At 40.8% G+C, this 21,244-nt stretch overlaps 1 non-coding gene across 1 annotated transcript; it reads right to left on the bottom strand.

Moving 5' to 3' along the window:
* Positions 1–10,193: 10,193 nt before the first annotated feature.
* Positions 10,194–10,296, bottom strand: LOC113266007 (U6 spliceosomal RNA). Its single transcript, XR_003320209.1, has one exon. It is a non-coding gene; the product is annotated as a U6 spliceosomal RNA (small nuclear RNA).
* Positions 10,297–21,244: the final 10,948 nt, after the last annotated feature.

Here is a 21,244-nt window from a genome sequence, read left to right as displayed (position 1 = left end):
GGTTTGAGCTCAACTCCAGGGCTTACCAGTGTCCTCAGACATATACACTCCACGTCCCTCAGGGTAATTGATCTTTATTGATGGTTTAGAGGCTTTCCAGCCTCTGATGCCCTTTCACATTTAGCAGAGGGCAAGGGATCCCATTGTGTGAACCTTGGAGGAAGCAACTACAAAAGCCACAAAAGCCAACACTGGCAGCTAGGACACAGGCACAGGACCAGGCTCAGCCAACCAGAGATCCCCTCCTAGGACAGAGCCAGCAAACAGAGGATTCTGGGACAGCGGAAACGACCATTGGTGTGAGCAATGATAGCAGCATCCAGTACCCCTGGCAGTGAAGCCAACAGAGAAAATTCAGGGTTCATGATCCCCAAAATGCCCGGATACCCTCTGCTGAAAATGAAGAACATAGCTATTTCACAGGGTTTGGGGGGAAATTGAATATGAAAAAAACTGATCACGGGGCCTAGAGCATCATAGATGTCTAGTAAAGCTTTCTTGAGTCTGCTTAGGAGGCTTTCCCAAGCGTCTCACAAAAGGCTGAGAGTTTCTAGACTGGCTCCACCTAAACATAGAGTTCCCAAGGACAATTTCTCCATCTCCCATCCTTCTGTATTTCTCATCCCAGGTATGTCTTTCTCCTTGCTCTCCACTCCAAGTTCAAAGTACACTTAGCTCTGATATGCAGAAGAATTCGGTTCATTATCTCCAGTATTTGTACATTTTGTCTTGCTCTCTGGTTAAAAAGTAACTAGTTTATCTCGTGCTTTCTGAAAGGTAAGATTGGACAGCTTTAGAAATAGCTTCCTGCCTTCTAGTTTAAAGTCTAAGTGAAGGAGAGAAAACCCACAACTACAGAAATCATCTCAGCTGCCGCAATGAAACAGACAGCTGAGTGAGGGCTGGATGTGATCTGTGCCAGCAAATATCACAACGCAAAGTCCTGCAAGACAATGCTCTGTGCGTCTGGGCATTCGCTAGGCTCCATTATTCTTTATGAGCCTCTTGGTTGGCTCCATTAAGTTTCTTTACGGGAAATCTCTTTCATTCTTTCAGTCCCAGCCATCCCCTCCAAGCTGGTGGCCCTCCAAGCCACAGCGCCCCATTTCCACCCACCTACTGTGGGCCTCCTCTGGTTTCCACCCGCACCTCTACTCAGTACCTAAAACACTGAACTCACTATCTCCTACCTATCCCTGTCCCTTTGCCCAAACCACTCCCTCTTTGGATTTCTTTCTTTTTATTTATGCTTCTACCATTTTCCCAGCCACCCAGGCTGCAGTCCTTGGTGTCATGTCTATTTCTTTCTCCTCCTTCTCCTACAACCCATGCTTTGCATGGATGTTCATATCCACTCCCCCCTCTTTTCCATTCCCACTGCCACCACCCTGGTTAAGGCCCAAATGCTCTTTTTTTTTTTTTTTTTGCATCTCTCAGTAATAACAATAGCTTCCTAGTTAGCCTTTAGCATTTCTCCCTTCTTCCCTGGCTATGAGCTCTCCTCCTTACAGACCTTACTTAAATGACTGAACATTGTCTATTCAAGCCAACGAACATTTATTGCAAACCTAATTGTGCATAAAACTATTCTAGGTGTTCTCTAAGATTCAATAATTGAAAAAGATAACCCTTAATTGGAAGAAAACATGGATTGTCTTTAAATTAAAGTTATTTTTGTATTTAACAACTACCTTGAGAGAAGTATACACACACACATACATACAAAACATTATCGATGTTTAAAAAGAGGGATGAATGGATTTGGAGTAAATTTTAAAAACAAACTTGAAGAACTCCATTTCTATGGACTGGATGCTTTCCCCAAAAACTCATATGTTGACATTGTAAGCCCCAAGGTGATGGTATTGGGGGGGGCGACTTTGGGAGGTGATTAGGTCATGAGGGTGGAGCCCTCCTGAATGAGATTACAGCTTTTATAAAAACAACCTCAGAGAGGTCCCTGGTCCCTTCTACCATGTGTGGTTACAGTGAAAGGAGGGCCATCTATGAATCAGAAAGCAAGCCCTACCAGATGATGAATCTGTCAGACTCTAGAACTTGGACTTGATCTTGGACTTTCCAGCCTCCAGAACTGTGAGAAATAAATTCTTGTTACTTATGAGCCACATGATCGATGGCACTTTTGTTGTAGCAGCCCAAAGAGACTAAGATTTCCGTCATTTGTACAAGATCTTTGAGAATGAATAGGATTTTGACTGGTGGTCTTGAGTAAAAGGGCATTAAGGAGAAGGGGGTCACATTACGGGAGATCTTGGGGTGGGAGCATGTTGGGAGGGGTACATTTCAAGGAACTGCAAAGTCCAGTTAGGATAATTAGATAGAAGAAGGAAATTACTGAGAGGTGAGCTGGGAAAAGGTGAGAGGGCCCATATAATGAGCATCTTCGAAGGTCAACCTGACAAATTTGTACTTCACTCCCTCTACATCGTCTAATAGATCTGGGATGTTTCGTTCGTTTTTAAGGATATTGGAGATTTTCAATCATGGAAGTTAGCTGTTAGGCAAAGCTGTTAGTCTAAGTCATGGTCCATGGAAGGTCTGGTGAGAAGGGACTGGAAGCAAAGAAGTGAGTTAGGAAGCTTTTGCATTTTCACAGGTCAGAGGCAATGAAGACCTGGACTAGGGCAGTGGTTATGAAAGGAAAAGAAGAAAAATGCAAAAGGCATAATGAAGGTGAATCTGCAAAACTCAACAAATCATTCGAGGTGAAAGGTAATGGAAAAGGAGAGTCCAGGATGACTCCAGGTTGACTTTGAGAGTGGAAACTCCATTAATAGACATATGGGTGTCAGGATGTACTCAGGATTTAAGATGCTGTGGGTAGGGTGATATATCAAATCTTAGCTTGGCATTTATGGCAATAGAGAGTCTCAGCAGAAAACAGAATTCATCCAAATTATTCAAATGAAGAGACTTAATGAAGGGACTATTTACAGACATGTGGTTAATGTCAAGGGAACTAGCAATGGATGCTGAGACAGAGACTAACAGCAATGAAGAGGAAGCTGTTAGCGCTCCCTAAGGCTGAAGGGACAGAAGGAAGGTACAGTATTACCAGAGCCCACTGAGCGCTGGAACCACAGAAGAATAGCTGTCTGGCGGGAGCTGAGATTAAGGAGGGATGCAGATACTGCATCAAAGCAAGGAAGGAGTAGGGAGAGATGCCCTGAGCCCTCCATTCCCACCTGCCAATCTCTTCTTGGTGCCTCCCATTGGAGCTTTGGAAAAGAAGTCCCAGGGTCAGCCTCCCTAGGCACAGAGCAGGAAAGAGAAGAGCAAAAAACAAAACAGGGATGAAACAGGATAATATAGAGAAAAAGCCAACGCAACAGTTTTCCAAAATCTGCCTTTAAGCATTCCCTACTATGCTTTTGGACTTCCCTGCCTCCTTACATTTGTTCATGCTCTTCCTTCTGCCCAGAATATCTTCTTTCTCTCTCGAAGTCTTACTTATCCTCCAAATCCTAAACTCAAAATATCTTTCCTCCAAGGATACTCTCCTGATTCGTTCCAATCAGAGGTGATCTTTCTTATTTCTAAATACTCAAACTCCTTGTACTATTCCTTCTGTGTTCATGAAAGTCTACCTTGAGTTAATTACTCACGTCCATCTTTTACTCTCTAAGAGAAAATAAGCTCAATAAGTATAAAAATCCTCTTTCATTCATCATATCCCTCAAAAAGTCTACTATAAAGTTTTATTTGTGGTAGGGACTCAACAGACAATTTGGGAATACATGAGTAGGAGCTGAACTCTTTGCTTTTATCCCAGTCATTTGACTCGCAATTGCCCTTTACCACCCCCCCTTATTCTTTCCCCTCTCAGGTATCCATTAATATAAGCTGCAGATCACCCAGCAAACCTAAAAGCAAAACAGAACAGCTCAAAAAATACCCAGGAGTCTGAACAAGGACACGGTTAGGGTAAATGCTGAGTAGGAAAGTGCCTGTTTCTTTGATGGAAGGACTTTAGCAAGAGCATCTAGTACAATGGTTACACAGAGTAAGCACACAATAAATACTAGATGGATGAATGCATGGATGGGTGGTTGAAAGAATGGATGGGGGAGGGACAATGTTAAAGAATTTTTTACTTAATAATTTAGAGAGGCTGCCTATCAATTCTGGTTCTTCGTATCTTAAAAATAAGAATGTGACTTTTTATTTATTCATTTTTAACATTCATTTCAACCCGACAACTGAATATTGGGCGGGGCTCTAAGGATCTTAGCCATTATGAAAATGAGTAGGTCCTGAGAGCCTGCCAAGGCAGAATGGATTCAGGGTGAACATTGAAAAGACAGTCAACAGAGGCAACACCTATGTCTTTAGAAGTCAGACTGAGATACTCAGGAGTAAAGGGGTCATTCTAGTGGAAGAAAATGGTGACAACAGCAAAGACTGCTCTGCTCTCTTGGTTGCCTGGAGGCAATGCTACAGAATATTCAAAGCCAGAAACGTCAGGGAAAACCTGGTCAACAGGGTTACTAGGCATGGATGTAAGCAAGTGTTGGCCACTAGTTTACCTCTTTGGCAGGAGGGATCTTAGGTTAAGAATTCTAGAGATCTGGGGCCCCTGGGTGGCTCAGTCATTAGGTGTCTGCCTTCAGCTCGGGTCATGACCCCAGGGTCCTGGGATCAAGCCCCGAATTGGGCTCCCTGCTCAGCAGGAGGGCTGCTTCTCCCTTGCCCACTCCCCCTGCTTGTGTTCCGTCTCTCACTGTCTCTCTCTGTCAAATAAATAAATAGGCTGGTGATGAGTATTAAGGAGGACACATCTTGCATGGTGCACTGGGTGTTATACGCAAGTAATGAATCATGGAACTTTACATCAAAAACTAGGGATGTACTGTATGGTGACTAACATAACATAATAAAAAATTATTATAAAAACTAAACAAAAATAAAATAAAATCTTAAAAAAGAAAAAAGAATTCTAGAGATCTTTTCAGAAGTCCCCATCCAATGTTCTTCTTTATTTTACCGCTGGGGATTTAAATGTATCATTTGCATTCTGTGTACAGCTTCTTGCTTCTCATGCGTTTGTTCTCTTCTTCTCACGAATCTTTGTATTCATCAGAAAATGCCCTAAATTTTTGTTTAAAAAGAAGGTAAAATTCTGACTTCTATCTGGTAGGCACTATACTCTAGGAAATGACTTCATGGAAACACTCTAAACTAGCGGTTACACAGCAGAATGTGCGTAAGTGGCTGTCTCCTTGGGTGTTAATTGTAACATGTCAACGAAAGACCTGGTTCCTAAGGCTGGCAGGCTGAGCTGCTGCCAAGTGCTGTCATATTAAACAGGGACGTAATTTTTGACACTGGCGATTTAGAATTCCGTGGCTACCTTCACTAGGGGACTCAGAAAGACACAAAATTAAAAAATACGCTGAATTTATTTAAAATATATACCACCCATTAGAGGCAGAATGGTGAGGTGGATAGGACACCAGATGGAAACATAGGATGAAACAACAACTCTGTGTTTTAAGAACAGCAAGTGGCCCATGTAGGCTGAAATATTTGAAAAGTGGTAGGGAAGTGCTGGAAGATGAGGCCAAAAAGGTAGGATGGGATTCTGTTCTTTGGGGACTTGAGTACCAAGGCAAGGAACTGGCACTTAACTTGACAGACAGTGGGGAGCCATAGATGATGGGATGGGTTTTTGTTGTTGTTGTTGTTGTTGAGCAATTAACTAATGTGATTAGAGCTGCTTAATTAATTATCAATGCACGGGCTAGATTTAATTAAGGAGATAGAGGAGACCAGAAAACAAATTAGGAGAGTATAATTAGAGACAGCCAGATGACCAATAAAAATCTACCCATTCCTTTTATGGTGTAGAATGGGTGCTTGAGGGTGGCTACCTGGATGGACTACATTAACTAGTACCCCCAGATGCTGCATCGAGAGGGGATCATGTGATTAATTCCATTAATCCATAAATTAATGGCATGTAAGCCAAGCCGATGTTCATCCCTTCCGGATCAAGGTGGTCATGTGTGCATGATCCACCACACTTCCCCCGCCCCGCCAGCCCCTTGACACCCTGGCAAATTTGAAGCCACAAGACAGTAACACTGTAAGATGGAAGCACAGACCTTTTCCCGATTCTGGAGAATTTTTAAATGCATAGGAACCTGTTTGGGACCACTTAGTTTAGTGACAGCACGAAGCTCACAAGCCATAAATCATAGATTCCACTTGTAGGGAAGTTAATTTGTTTGCACAGAGAGTCTACTTTCTTGACATTCCTATCTTTCTCTGTCCCAGGTCTTTCTTATCATCTCTCACCCTAACATCTTGTCCCAAGGAGGACCTGATGAGGTCGTGTGCCTCAGTCATTTAAACCCTTGTAGAATTTAGAGAAGAATTGATTCTGTTTTTTACTCATTTATGACAGAATAAGGGGTCAATTGAACAACTCAATGGCCCATGGGGAGATCTTACCCTAAATACCTTCTCTATAATATCTTAATTTTAAGCACCTAGAGATTCATCTGCTTAAAACACAAACACACATGGGGCGCCTGGGTGGCTCAGTCATTAAGCATCTGCCTTCAGCTCAGGGCCTGATCCCAGGGTCCTGGGATCGAGCCCCGCATTGGGCTCCCTGCTCTGCTGGAAGCCTGCTTCTTCCTCTCTCACTCCCCCTGCTTGTGTTCCTTCTCTTGCTGGCTGTCTCTCTCTCTGTCAAATAAATAAATTAAATATTTAAAACACACATACACACACACACTTTCTTAGGCTAAATTTCAATGTGTCTGCCTTAACTTCAGGGAAAACCTCATGGCCTGCAGCAGAAGAGCTGAACCAAAATGGCCATGTACAATACCATTCATTTATCAGTATAAGTGAGTTGGGCAGGACCAGGCAGAGGGCCCCAGACTGGTCAGTACCCTCAAGACCTCCAGGCTTCAAGACAAAATTTCCTAAGAAACTCAGAGTGCCTCACTCCATAAGGGCACTTGGAGAGCCCTGAGTGCCTGACGGTATCATGGGAATCAGAAGTCAAAAGGAGGGCAAGAGCAGGTAAGAGCCGAGTCAAGGTAGATCTTTGTGTGAACTGCAAGACAAGGAGATATTTGCTTCTAAAACCCCACTGATTGCTGATGTGTTTCCACTCTTCATGTCTAGTGCTAAGATATCCAAACAATAACTTTGCCTTTTCTTAGGGTAACTTGAGGGAGTGAGTTTAAAAGTCAAACTGGCACAACATACTGACGCTGTTCTAAATCCCCTCCCAATCTTTTTCAATATACAGAAATATTTTTTTTACTTAGTTAAAACCAGTATAAGCATTCTCTAGTCTTTGTCCTTTTTTGTTTAACATTGTCTTGTATACATATTTCCAAGTAACAATATACTCCCATCATTTTTTCCATCTATGTATCATGCTCATGTATGTCTAGTTTGAAATTATGTGGGTAGTTTTCTATGATTCATTATTATGAATAAACAGTGCTATGCATATCTTTGGACAAATTCCTTTTTTTTTTAAATTTCACTGGGATTTCTTCTGATTGGGGATAACCAGGTTAAAAGATACAAACAGTATTTTCATTCTCATGATTTGGTGCCAAATTGTTCTTCATATAGATACACATCTTGTTGAAAATGTAAATAACCCAAAATATATTAAAATTTTGCAGTTAAAAGGAATGGAGACATTTATAAACCTATCCTAAAGAAACGATCAAAGATACACAAAATGGGGGGCCTGGGTGGCTCAGTCGTTAAGCGTCTGCCTTCAGCTCAAGTCATGATCCCAGGGCCCTGGGATTGAGCCCCACATCAGGCTCCCTGCTCAGTGGGAAGCCTGCTTCTCCCTCTCACACTCCCCCTGCTTGTGTTTCCTCTCCCGCTCTCTCTCTCTGTGTCAAATAAAATCTTTAAAAAAAAGATACACAAAATGATTTATGAAACAAGATAGTCATCATGCTACTATTTATAACACTGAAAACACAAAAACCAAAATATTCAGACCACCTGGGAATGTCCAAGTAAAGTATGTTATATCTATAGACAGAGTACATAGGTGGATTTTTTATAGCCATAAAAGTGATGTTTTAAAGGAATATTGAATGACGTAAGAGATGTTTATGATATAAAGGTAGGGGGAAATGCATTACCAAACAATATCCATTATAATTCTAATTGTATAAAGAGAAAAAAGTTATCTGAAATATATGCATACAAAAAGACCACAAACAAATATACTATAATGTTAATAGCAGAATTCTAGGCATAAAGTGACACCAAACAATAGTGAAGTTGAACAGGTCAGTCAAATATGAGTGTGAACTTTCCTTCTAACCTAATTGGAAAGCATGTGCATGTTAGGGCTGTAAAGGAGTGAGGAACTAAGAAGATCCAGGACACAGGAGAACATTTTAGAGCTTGAAGAGGAATGTTCCAGTGGGTGAGCTCCAGTCCAAAGACTTTCTTTGGTCAATAAGCTCCAACAATAAATTTTTGACTTTTGTCATTTACCATTGTGATATAATAAAGAATCTGTCTGGTCTTTGTCCCCCATTCCTGGCCTAAAGGTTCAAAACTCCTGGGAATTTCCTGATAAGAGTGTCTTTTGCTATACCTAAGGTGCCTCTCTCATTCAACCTGAGTTCATGTTAATGAAGTGATTCATGGCGGGACTCTAGACAACTTCAGGATGGTATTCGTGACCAGAAAGATCAAGCATGTGGTTAGAGGTTTGGAACTTTCAGCGCCACCCCCACCCCACCTCTAAGGAGGGGAGGGAAGCGGGAGATTGGGTTCAGTCATGTGACCAACGATTTAATCCATCATGTTACATAATGAAATGGTGAACACACGGATGCTCCTGGAAGGTACTGTGCCCTGATTCCACAAGGAAAGGGCATAGAAGCGCTATGCCACCTGCCCCCCAGACTTGTTCAATTCATCTCTTTCATTTGGCTGTTCCTGAGTTGTATCCTCTACAATAAAACTGTAATCCTAAGTATAGCACTTTCCATGAGTTCTGTGAGTCGTTCTAGTGAATTATTGAACCTGAATGGAGGAGCGGTCATGGGAACTCCCAGATTTGTAGCTGGCCGGGCAGAAGTGCAGGTGCCTTGGTAATATCCAGGACTTGTGGTTGGCATCTGAAGTGGGAGAAGCCTTATAGGACTGAGCCCCTTAACCTGTAGGATCTGGGCTAGCTCTACTTAGTGTCAGAACTGAATTGATTTGAATTGAATTGAATTGAATTGAATTGAATTGAAGAACACCCCGTTGGTGTCAGAGAACTGTTGTCAGAATACAGTCATCATCTACATATACAAAGGACAAAACAGTTCTCAAATATGCTTAAGGAAAATTGTATTATTTAGGGTGGCACTAGCTGCTAAAAGAGAAGCCCCATAATCTTAGTGACTGGATACAGTAGAAATTTATTTCTTATTCATAGGAAGTCCCAACTGTAGGTTCCTGACTGAACGGGTTTCCACATGGTCACTCAAGGACCCAGGCTACTTCCATCTTGGGTACTCTATACTCCTCCTAGGCCTCAGAGTCCTCCACACTCATCCAACAAATAGAGAAAAGCATGGGAAGTCATCCATGAGAAGTATCTGTGAGCCAGCCCCTGGCAGTGGCACACTCACTTCCATTCACCTTTCATTGCCTAGAACTTGGACCACCTCTCACTACAAAGGATCTTGGGAAATGCACTCACACCTAGAAGAGGAAATGGGTGTGATGAGCAAGCCAGAGTCTACCACAAGGATCTAAAATAATTTCTTTATTCCTGAAAACAATAATTGCATAATTTGATTTGAACCTGATTAATCTCAGCAGCCAAGAAAGACAGCTACGATGAGGTACATTCTTCATTGTCAAGTGCTATGCTAACATATTTCCAAATGGGTCAGAACTACAGTGTTTCAGTTCAATACAAGAAAGATTTTTTTTTGCCAAAGGGGGTACAAAGATGACTAGACTTAGTCCCGGGCTGGAAGACCTTACCATCTAGTAGAGAATCTTATAGACCAATGAAACTTTCTTTTCTTTCTTTCTTTCTTTCTTTCTTTCTTTCTTTCTTTCTTTCTCTTTCTTTCTTTCTTTCTTTCTTTCTTTCTTTCTTTTCCTTTCTTTCTTTCTTTCTTTCTTTTTTTTTTTGACTTACAAAAGTTCTATTTACACATCCGAAAAATATGGAATGCTTCACAAATTCACGTGCCATCCTTGGGCAGGGGCCATGCTTCTCTTCTCTGTATCTTTCCAGTTTTTGCATATGTGCCGCCAAAGCAAGCATTGGATTTTCCATTTTGCTTTCGTCCATTACAACAATATACAATCAATGCAGATGAAAAGTCCTTAGCAGGTAGGAGAAGAGCAGTTCAAAAGTAGAAATGCTTTAATAAATACTATATCAATAGCACCTCAAAAATGAACATACCATTCAAAGAAGTGGTTGGGCATATTGACGGATGAATGAACAAATGTTCTAGTATAATTTCAGAGGAAATTATTTTAATTGATGTAAAACACATGACATGTGATTTTGAAAAGCATGACTGACCTAAGGAAATGGGGAAAGGCACTTCTTAAAAACAACAAAATTCTTAGCTCACAGAACAGGCAGTCCCCAACACAGGAACTGGATGTGTTTGTTAATAAGTCAATTATTTGGAACTCACACTGCATTTTCCCTTAGAAGCAATGTCATGGAAGGTTGTTTGGGTTCCGGGGCAAAAGCAGAGCTGCGTGCCTCTTTAACCCATATTGTTTATGAAGGATTGCGCTGCACTAAGGGTTCTAGTCCAACTGTAGCTGAGCGCCATTGTCATGTCTACAAGAAAAGGCATCTGGTCTCCAACTCAGAAACTGCTCCCACCATTCCAGCAAAAGCAGCTGAAGAAGGGAAGATACTGAAATCCAATTGTGGCTGAAGCCGCAACAGATTCCTTAAGACACCAGAATTGGTTATGGAAGAAAGAGGCGAAGTTTCCAGCATATGGGAAGTCACATGGGATAGATGCTTTCTGGGCTTCTGTAGCTAGTTAACATCCATAACTCCAGTATCTTTTGAAAGCCGGGAAGATCTCAGTTCACATTCTCACACAACAAAAATCAGCTCTTGGGTTCACCCAGTCCCCACCCTATAATCTTACCACTTGCTCACTGAACCTATTTAAGTTTCCTGTCCAGCATGGTCAGTAAGTGTTAAATGCTACAGAGAGCTAACGTAAGATAAGAACTGGAAAGCCCGGAGCTCAGTGGGTTAAGCATCTGCCTTTGGCTCAGGTCATGATCTCAGGGTCCTGGGATCGAGCCCCGCATTGGGCTCCCTGCTTAGCAGGGAGTCTGCATGTCCCTCTCCCTCTGCCCCTCTCCCTCACTCGTGCTCTCTCTCTTTCTCTCCATCTCTCAAATGAATAAAATCTTAAAAAGAAAGAAGAAAGAAAGAAAGAAAGAAAGAAAGAAAGAAAGAAAGAAAGAAAGAAGAACTGGGGGCGCCTGGGTGGCTCAGTCGTTAAGTGTCTGCCTTTGACTCAGGTCATGATCCCAGGGTCCTGGGATCGAGCCCCGCATCGGGCTCCGTGCTCAGCGGGAAGCCTGCTTCTCCCTCTCCCACTTCCCTGCTTGTGTTCCCTCTCTCGCTGTGTCTCTCTCTGTCAAATAAATAAAATCTTTAAAAAAAGAAAAGAAAAGAACTGGAAAGCTCTAAATTTACAGAGAAGGGGTATAAAACTGAGGGACTTCATCCCTAGCATCTATCTGTTGTCTCTGTGGAGTTGCAGATTCATTCCATCTCTTGAAAATAGAGCAGAGAGCTGAGGTAGGCAGAGTGGTATGGGCAGTGTAGACTAGGTGAAGTTAGAGGTCATCAACCCGTGTGACCTTGTCCTCAAGTTTGTACCACTTTCTGCAGCAGAGATTAGCAGCTGGGGTGTCAAAGTGGAGAACCCAGAAAAACATCTCAACAGATTTTCATAAGAGAAGGTACTTCTTGGAAAATCATTTCCCAGAATATCCAAATTGGAGAGAAAAGGGCAGCTATACCCATCTGAAAGGGGAAGAAGGAAGAGATGCAAGATTTTTCTTCACAAGGCAGCATCACTTGGTCTGTATGGGTCATTTTTTAACTCAGAATTTCCTCTCTCAGATTTTTAATCTTCCTAGGCAACTTGAACCAATATTTCGCAGAACATGACAGACCTATGGAAATAAAATGAAGTTAAAATTTTTAAAATGAACTATTGTATCAGAATGACACGCTCTAAAAGAGTTTTTTGGGGGGGTGACAAATGTTTCATTGGAGACTGTTTAAATCTTTTGGCAGTTTCATGTGACTAACAGTTTTTGGAGGAGAAGCTGCTAAGCAAAAATGATCAAAGGTTTCCTTTGGGATTTTTCCCAGAAAAAAAAAAAATGAGCACGACACAGAAACTATGATGAATAAGGGACTTAAGGAAAGGGTGGATTACTTGAGGAATCTAGATGAAAATGGTCAAATGAAAACGCCTGCTCAGACAAAAACAAGTCCCAATTTGTAAATGGCTTATTTTAAATACTTTGTTTCCTTCTGTATTTGTGTATGTTTTGTGCATGGGCAAGGAAAAATAAAACATCTAAATAAATTATAAAGCATAGGACTATAATAAAAATCAATGAAATCACTACCTAAGCACAATAAGATTGTAAACAACTTCTATCTACTCATGCATTCTTTCCTAACTAATCCTCCTACCTCCCTACCAGAAGTATTTACTCTCCTACATTTGGTTCACCATTCTAGTCCTCTTTTATAGTTTTATCAATAATATGTATGTGCCTAAACACTATGCCGCTGAGTTTCCTCGTTTTGAGTACTAAAAAGTTATGTTTACCCACATGCAAGCTTTTGGAAGTTGATTTTTTTCACTGAAGATTGTGCTTCCAAGAATAATCCACGTTGTTGCTTGGAGATACAGACCATTCATTTTAGCTGCTGTATAATATTCCACCTTATACACGTGACATCCTTTAATCCATTCTTCTATAGATCAATATTTGGAGGTTTGGGGTTTTTTTTTTTCACATGTGTATATACCCTGGAGCACTCTTTTTCTCTTTCCTGTTTTCCATCTTTGTCTAATACACTGTTAAATCTGCTACTGAGTTTTTTTAATCTCAACAATTATATATATATATACACACACATTTTTTAAGATTTAATTATTTATTTTGAGAGAGAGCAAGAGCAGGGGGAAGGGTAGAGGGAGAAAGAGAATCCCAAGCAGACTCCCTGCTGAGTGCAGAGCAGATGCTGGGCCCAATCCCACGATCCCGAGACCATGACCCAAGTCGAAATCAAGAGTCAGTCACTCAACCGACTGAGGCACCCAGGCACCCCTCAACAATTATATTTTTTTATTTCTCAGATTGAAATTTTTTTTCAATTTTGTCTGGTCATAGCTGATAGAATCTTGTTGTATGCTTTGATTTACTGTGGGGCCCTTTATTTCCTTAAATGTTTCATACCCAATTATTCTATGCTCAATATCTGATCGTTTTCATATCTACATCCTTGGAGGGTCCAAATCTATTATTTGTTGCTCCTGCTGGTTTTCAGCCATTCTGAATTGCCTTCCCATGGGTTTCATAATTTGGGGGAGTTCTTTGTTTCAATTTCATCATCAGGAGTTTGGTGGACAAAATTTGTCAGGGCTTTCCTCTAGAGAGTGTTTGCTTCTGCTTCTTCCAGAAGCCAAGGGCTTACTTCGGCCTGAAGGGCTTGGCTCAGTGCAGGAGTTCCTGGATCATCTTCCCTAAGTTCTCATTGTCCCAAGGCTCAATATCCCAGCAGCAATGCCTCTATTACCACATAACTTCAGGGAAAATCTGCCTCTCACCACAGGGCACTTCCCTCGTCCCAGTTTCCTGCCTTTCCATCTCCAGTTCGTGGTATATTGGGAGTGCTCCCTGAAGATATCCCTTCCTCTAGAAAGACAAGCACTGTCTCAAAAAGTATGTTCTATGCAGAATGTGACAGCTCTGAAGCAGCAGGCTTCTTCAAAGCTCTTATTTAGCCATAATGACAAAACAGACATCAAAGTGATTAATCTTTTTCAATGGTCCTATTTAATTCATACCAGCTAATTCAGTTCATCTAACATTTATCGAATGCCTACTATGTGCCAAGCAATGTTCTAGATGCTGCAGATATAAAAGTAAAACTGTTTATTGGTAAACTATTCTACACGAGCAACCCCCACTCAAAAAACATGTTTTCTTCTCTACTTTTATATATTTTAAATTTATTAACCTATTTGAAAACTACTATTAACAGAGTAAATATCATGTCTAAAGTTAAACTCTGTCTTTGCCAAACTGATTCCGTCTCCATTACTCTACTTTTTCTTACAGGGAATAAAAATCTCAAGAGAACTTTGACTTCTTCCTCTCCTTCTTTCCATACATCAAAGTAGTCCCTGAAAACTTCCCATGAATGCTTCTCTGTCAACATCTCTTCCCTCTGTCCCTTCTTTCCCATTTCCATGAACTCCTCCTACCACACACCTGGATTCTTGAAATCGCATTCTCCCTCCTCGCCCCGTCTTTTCTTTTTCTAGTGAACACTCCATAGTGTTGCCAAATCAGTTTCTTTAGGCACAGCCCTAACCACCTGACTCATACCCCAAAATTCTCCAATGCATTCCCATTGCCTACCTCAATATTTCTCAAATCTTAGTGATGCATGGATAACCCTTTAAGAGGGAAATTTGTTTAACCATTTTTATCAACATTTTGCTTACAGAAAATACGGAAGCGTCATCAACTCTTTATGTTTAGACGTCTTATACAATCCTAAACTAAAATAACTTTACAAATGAAATAAAAACTACCAAACCAATAAATGTCAAATTAACATGAATTTAGGGACGCTGGGCTGGCTCAGTCAGTAGAGTGTGCAACTCTCCATCCCGGGGTCATGAGTTTGAGCCCCATGTTGGGCATAGAGTCCCCTTAAAACATTAAAATAATAATAAAATTTATTTTACCTTAAAAATCCTTTCAAACAACATGAATTTAACATGACCAATGATAATTGGCTTAAACTAAATTATCATCTTAAACCTAAGGACGGCACAAATGCTATGGCACAAGTCTGGTCGGTGGTTGGTGCTGTTATTGTTTGGCACACCTATATCGCAACGCACCTGTGATGACTAAATCCTCCCACTTCTGTATTCAAAGCCCTGGGACATCTTCATTGTACACCGGTGATGTCATTTGGCTTCAACTGAGGCAAAACATCAGGATCATTTCACTTTCTCCAACTGCCTCTGATTGCCCAGGGAGTGTTACTAAAACAACCCAGTAGTACTATTTGACACTCTCTAATCACTGAAGCCAACATAGTTTTGAAATGTCATGGCTGTTCTCAGTCTAAGGGTAAATGTTCAGGTCATCCAAATTACATCACATTTTTTTAGATGATAGTCTAAAAAAAAATAAAACTTTCTCAGTTCTCGTAGACCTTATTTGGCCAATGATATGCATCACTTCTGAACAAAAGCTCTAAATGATATGGCATGACTTTCCATATTCTTCTTCTGCCCTGCCAACCAGAAATGTTCCCGATGGATGCCGTAGCAATAGCTTGGGTCCTAGAGTAAAGCAGAGCCAAAGCAGACCCATAATGTACATGTAATATGCATGAGAACTAATCCATTATTACTATAAAATAATCTAAAACAAAGGACATGAATCTTGTAGATTCATGTAGAATCTAGAGATGTAGATCTTATTTTAAGAACTACCAGCAAATAATAATAATAATAATAATAATAATAATAATAATAAGCAATCACATCAGCATTTTTAAAAGGCTTGGGTACTCTGCCCCAATGAATATTTCCCAAATACCAAATACTCCCTTTTCACTCCCTAAACAGGGTCTATATTTTCTTACCATTGAGCTTTTGCTCATGGAATTCTCTCTGCCTAAACATTCCTTTCCTCCCTCCTCACCTCTGCTCCCTGTATACATTCAAATAATTCTTCAACCGCTCCAGTGGAATGTTTGGGGACATGTATTACATCTTTCCTTCTATATTTACTTTTTCTCCATGAACCTTCTTTATTTTTTTTAAGGATTTTATTTATTTGACAGAGAGAGAGACAGCGAGAGAGGGAACACAAGCAGGCAGAGCGGGAGAGGGAGAAGCAGGCTTCCTGCTGAGCAGGGAGCCCGATGCGGGGCTCGATCCCAGGATCCTGGAATCATGACCTGAGCCAAAGGCAGAGACTTAACGACTGAGCCACCCAGGCGCTCCTCCATGTACCTTCTATTCCCTACCAGATTCTCTCCCTGAGAGTTGCAATGGGTCTTTTACACCTTTGTATTTCTGCCAGCGCCTAACACAATGTGTTGTTTATACTAAATGCTCAATAAACTGTTGTTGAATAAATGAGTTTATTTAATCCTTATTAATAAGAGTTTAACAGCAAAAACATTAAGATTGGTGAAGATGACAAATCCAGACCATGCAACTTTCTTTGTAATGCAGCTGTAGAAACCGCTGTCTTACAATGACTGATTATGTTTTTGAACAGTTGTAAAACATTAGCTGTGGAAAACGCCACAAAGGCAGAACTAATTTATCTGGTACTTAGTTAAAATTCCACACAGCATGAGGCAAGAGAGGAATTATTCTAAAAGCTCATTCTTATGAATTAATTAATTAGCCCTCTCTACCTATAGAACAAAATTAATTTAGACGTGAATATTGCTGGGAAAGTTTTTCAAAATGTAAACTTTTTCAAAACTAGAAGGATTTTTTTAATAATAATATTTTTTATTATATTATGTTAGTCACCATAGAGTACATCCCAGGTTTTTGATGTAAAGTTCCATGATTCATTACTTACGTATGACACCCAGTGCACCATGCAATACGTGCCCTCCTTACTACCCATCACCAGCCTATCCCATTCCCCCCGCCCCAAAGCCCTCAGTTTGTTTCCCAGAGTCCATAGTCTCTCATGGTTCATTCCCCCTTCTGATGTTATTAAATTTCATAAGGAGATTCAAAAATAGTGCGAAACAGCCCCTTTTAAGCATCAAGGTAATTTTACACCAGCCACCTTTGGGAGGTGAAGTTGGTGCAGACAAGCTGGGGAAGACAAATCTAGAAGATAGAGGAGGCATTAGAGTCCAGAGCCTGTAACTCTTTGCTCTCCCAGTCTTGCTTCAAAGCTCTTGACTGTTCTACAGCCCATGTCCCTCTAAACCCTGACTTCTCTTGACCTTGGTTAACGGCCAGCCTGTCCTCCAATGCTCCGCCTTCACTCACTGTCAGCTTCATGAGGGTTGGGGCAGGAGCCAGAATAGAGTTCAGTCTTGCGCTACATTTCCTAGAACACTTCACTGAAGCCAGCCGACACCCTGCTGTGCTGTGTTCACCTCCAAAGCCACAGCAGGAGACTAATGAATGCATCGACCCCCTTAGAGTCTCAGTAGATTGGGAATTAGGAAGAGGTCCCAAATACTCATATTCTGAGGGAGGTCTAGGGCATAAGCTGGGGATAGAAGAAGGCGACACAATGGTTACGGGCAAAGAAGCATCACGTGTACAGGTAGAGAGTATTGATATATTTAGAAAGTTGCCACACGCTCAGTACCACTGGGGTACTGATGGAGGTGGCGGCGCGATGAAAGACAAGGCTGAGGAATATCACTATCAGATTTTTGTTTTGGAAAGGTCATTCTGAAATGGGAAGAGGCCAGGGAGATCACTTAGGAGGGGCTTGCAGTCTTATGGATGAGATGTAATTTGGGGGAAACTGGGCCAGCAGCAGTGGGGACAGAGAAAAGTGGACAGATCTGAGAAATTCATGAAGATACAATTGAGGAATTCATCACTATGCTGGGAGGTGAGGGACGCCATGTTAAAACTAGGCTGAATGGTCAAGTGGAACAAAGCCAGTGTGTTAAAAGGCATTGGATTCCGGACATGCCATGGGAATGATTTCTCTTTACTAGGCAAATCTGATACCATTCGGAATTGAATTAACTTCCCCAACCTAAGCGACAGAGCCACGAGATTTGCTATTCCATCCGAGTTGCCAACACTCTTAATAGCTCCACTGCCCAATCACTCAACTTCTGGTTCTTGATCCTCCTCCAGCCCAGACCTCTGATGCAGAAACCTCACCTGTGCTTCTGACCCATTGTTTGCCCCGGACCTTTCTCTACCTCAGCCTAGGGAACAGAAAATGCTGATCTGCTTAAGTCAACAAAGGTCGTCCCTGGAGCTTGGAATGGGGCCAGCTATCCCCAGCATACTTCGGCTGTGCAGGAGAGGGTACAGCTAGAGGGAATAGGGTAATGCATCTCTTATAAACATTCTCCCACCTGCCTATTAAAATTCTACTTGATCTTCAAGATAACACTCAAATGGTACCTCTTCAAAGAAGTCTTCCTAGATTCCAACATCACCCCACCTCCCAAACTTGAGGTGATTCTCCCTCTTGTATATATTTTTTTAATATTTTCTAACCTGTCTTCACATACTTACATGGTCTATATTTTATAAGAGCCATATGACTACATGTGTTCTATCTCCTACTAGCTTATAAATCTCTGGAAGCTAAGAACTAGGTCTTCCCAATCTCTCATTTATCCGTTCAACAAATATTTGAATGATTAAAGGAACAAAGGAATGAATCTCTTTGCTCCCCAGTTCCTTATATGTAACAAAGGCCTTCCTCAACAAGTCTTCCCACAGCTGTTAAAAGGCTACTTCTGGTAGTTATGATTGTCACTTTCTTCTTCTGGGCTAGGAACAAAAGTGCAAATAGCCAAAATAAGGAATTGAAATAGCAAAAAGAGGAGTTTGGAAGAAGGGGCTTAGACTCAATTGGTGTTCCTCTTTCTTTCACATTGCTTTCTCCATTTTTTAAAAAGTAATTGCTTTGAACCGCTGATAAAAACCCAAAGGCTTCTGGATTTTTATAGCCCAATTTGAGGTAAACAGTTCTCTATAAATATATTAAATATATTCACCTTATTTTTCTTCCCATCAGTATAAGTGTAAGTAAAATGATTTACAAAACAATGGTCTGTAGTAGTTTGCCGATATGTGACACATATTTGAAGCACTGTCATAATGGAATTTTTAAGTAATTAAAATTATTTCACGACTAATTAACAACAGTTTAAAACCCCATAAAGCATTCCAACTTAAGCATTTCTATTCATACTCCATCTGCCAAATATTAAGTAGAACAGTACGAAAATAGGAGAGGGAAGCCATTTCCAATTATACCCCTACTTTTTACTTATTTAGGGCAGTAGCTTAACTCAGATTACTTCTCTTGATTAATAGCATTTAATATATAAAAATGACTATAAACATTCCTTATGAATGCAGAAGAAACACAGCTTTTTCTATTGAAAAAGCAAAATGGAACTATCCTGACTTTTATATTTATCTTAACAAAGACCAATACCAGTTAGAGAAAACATCTGTCTGAATAAAATCAGAAAATTCCCAAGGACATACTTAACTACTTCTAAACATGCCTTCAGAACAGACCCACCCATACACGTGTCTTGCAGTCCAGATGGAATAAGGAAATTCCCCAGCCCCTCCTGGCATTTCTTTAAATGTTTGGCCATCTAGATACAAAATTCTTCCAACAAATGAGAATGTTCCAAAAATTAGTGACTCAAGCCATCCTCTTACTTGCAGAAGTAACAACTGAAATCTTCATGTGTTAAATCAAACTGTGCTAATGTTGTTTTTGTTCTAGAATCTGAAGACCTTCAGTCATTCAACAAACATTGACTGGGGTCCTGTCATGACCAAGCAGGTGCTAAGTGCTACAAGTACAGAAAGATGAACAGGATATATCCTTCCCTTCAAGGGTTAAGTGTCTTGGTAAGAGAGAAAGAATTTGTGAATAACTATAACGCAATAGCAGGAAATTGCATGAGAGAACAGTAAAGTTATTCAAGTAAGGGTTTAAAACTGATGCCTTGATGGTAAACAGAACAAGTATCATTTATGGCTGGGAAAAAATTAAGGAAGAATTTCTGGAGGAAATACTTTTGACATTCTATGGATTTCAAGAAACAGCAGTATGAGGGACAAAGGAACAAAGACAGGAAATACAAAGTACAAATGTGATATGCATGACCTTTTACAATACTGTTTACAATATGTAGCAGACACTGTCGGCACCCAACCCATATCCCATTGGGACTCACTGTTCTCTACACACTACCCTCAGACACAGAGGTAGGGGAGTTGATCGATGAGTTCCTCAGCTTCCTCGCCTATCAAGTAAGATGTTCTATATCCTCTCCTAGAGGTCCTCAGCAAGGCTGATCCCCAATTACCCACATTAACACACTCTATTGGCTGTTTTTTCTTTCCTGTCTCACTTCCCTATGTCCCTAGTAGTACTTCCTGACATTATGTCTCAAGTGAAATTCTCCACTCAGACATACTCATAAGATATGACTTAGGGGGGATCCAAACCAAAACACAATAGCTCAGTCAAGTGGGGATGTCATTGATGACTGACAGAATGATCCGTTATTTCAGCAGTCACTGAAATAGAGCAATATTTCAATGACTAAACAGCAATCACTAGACTATCTGTGACCACTGATTTCCCCTCCTTGGAGATTTACAATACACATTGAAAAGTCCAGCAGCAAAACAAAAACCTATGTAATGTTGTTAAGAGTTAAATAAACCTCTCCAACACCCTTATTAACCTTCCAATTAAAGCTAGTTTGGAAAGTGCTGGAATTGATACCACACATTCCTAAAATTTATGAAATTTTATTTACTTTTCTTTCATGGGGACCCAGAACCAACTAAATCATGTTTGCTGGTATAATATCCAGAGTTTTAAGCCAAATTTTCATTTCATTAAAGTATATTTTAGCTTCTTTGCTGATGGCAGACTGATTTTTAAATGCCTTAACCTAAACAATATTTAGTACTATTCAGAACCTCAGCTCATGCAGTTCTCTGTGCACCAATGGTCTTGACCTAGTTTCCTGTGGGCAACACCTACAATCAGAGGTGAGAAAAAGGTTAATGAAGATTCTGGGAAGATGTCAGCAGAAGTAGGCACCCCTGCCATCCAGTGCCTCACAACGTCAATCCAAATTGGAAGTCTGCCATGAGAAGTCTCTCACTTCTCAACAGGAGCATCCACGGGGTCCAGCAGGCAGGTAGAGGCTGAAGAG

The sequence above is a fragment of the Ursus arctos genome, chromosome X (genome assembly GCF_023065955.2).
Source record: "Ursus arctos isolate Adak ecotype North America chromosome X, UrsArc2.0, whole genome shotgun sequence".
Taxonomy (NCBI): Eukaryota; Metazoa; Chordata; class Mammalia; order Carnivora; family Ursidae; genus Ursus; species Ursus arctos.
Note: the sequence above shows the minus strand (reverse complement) of the source record. Positions and strands in the feature narration are given on the sequence as shown.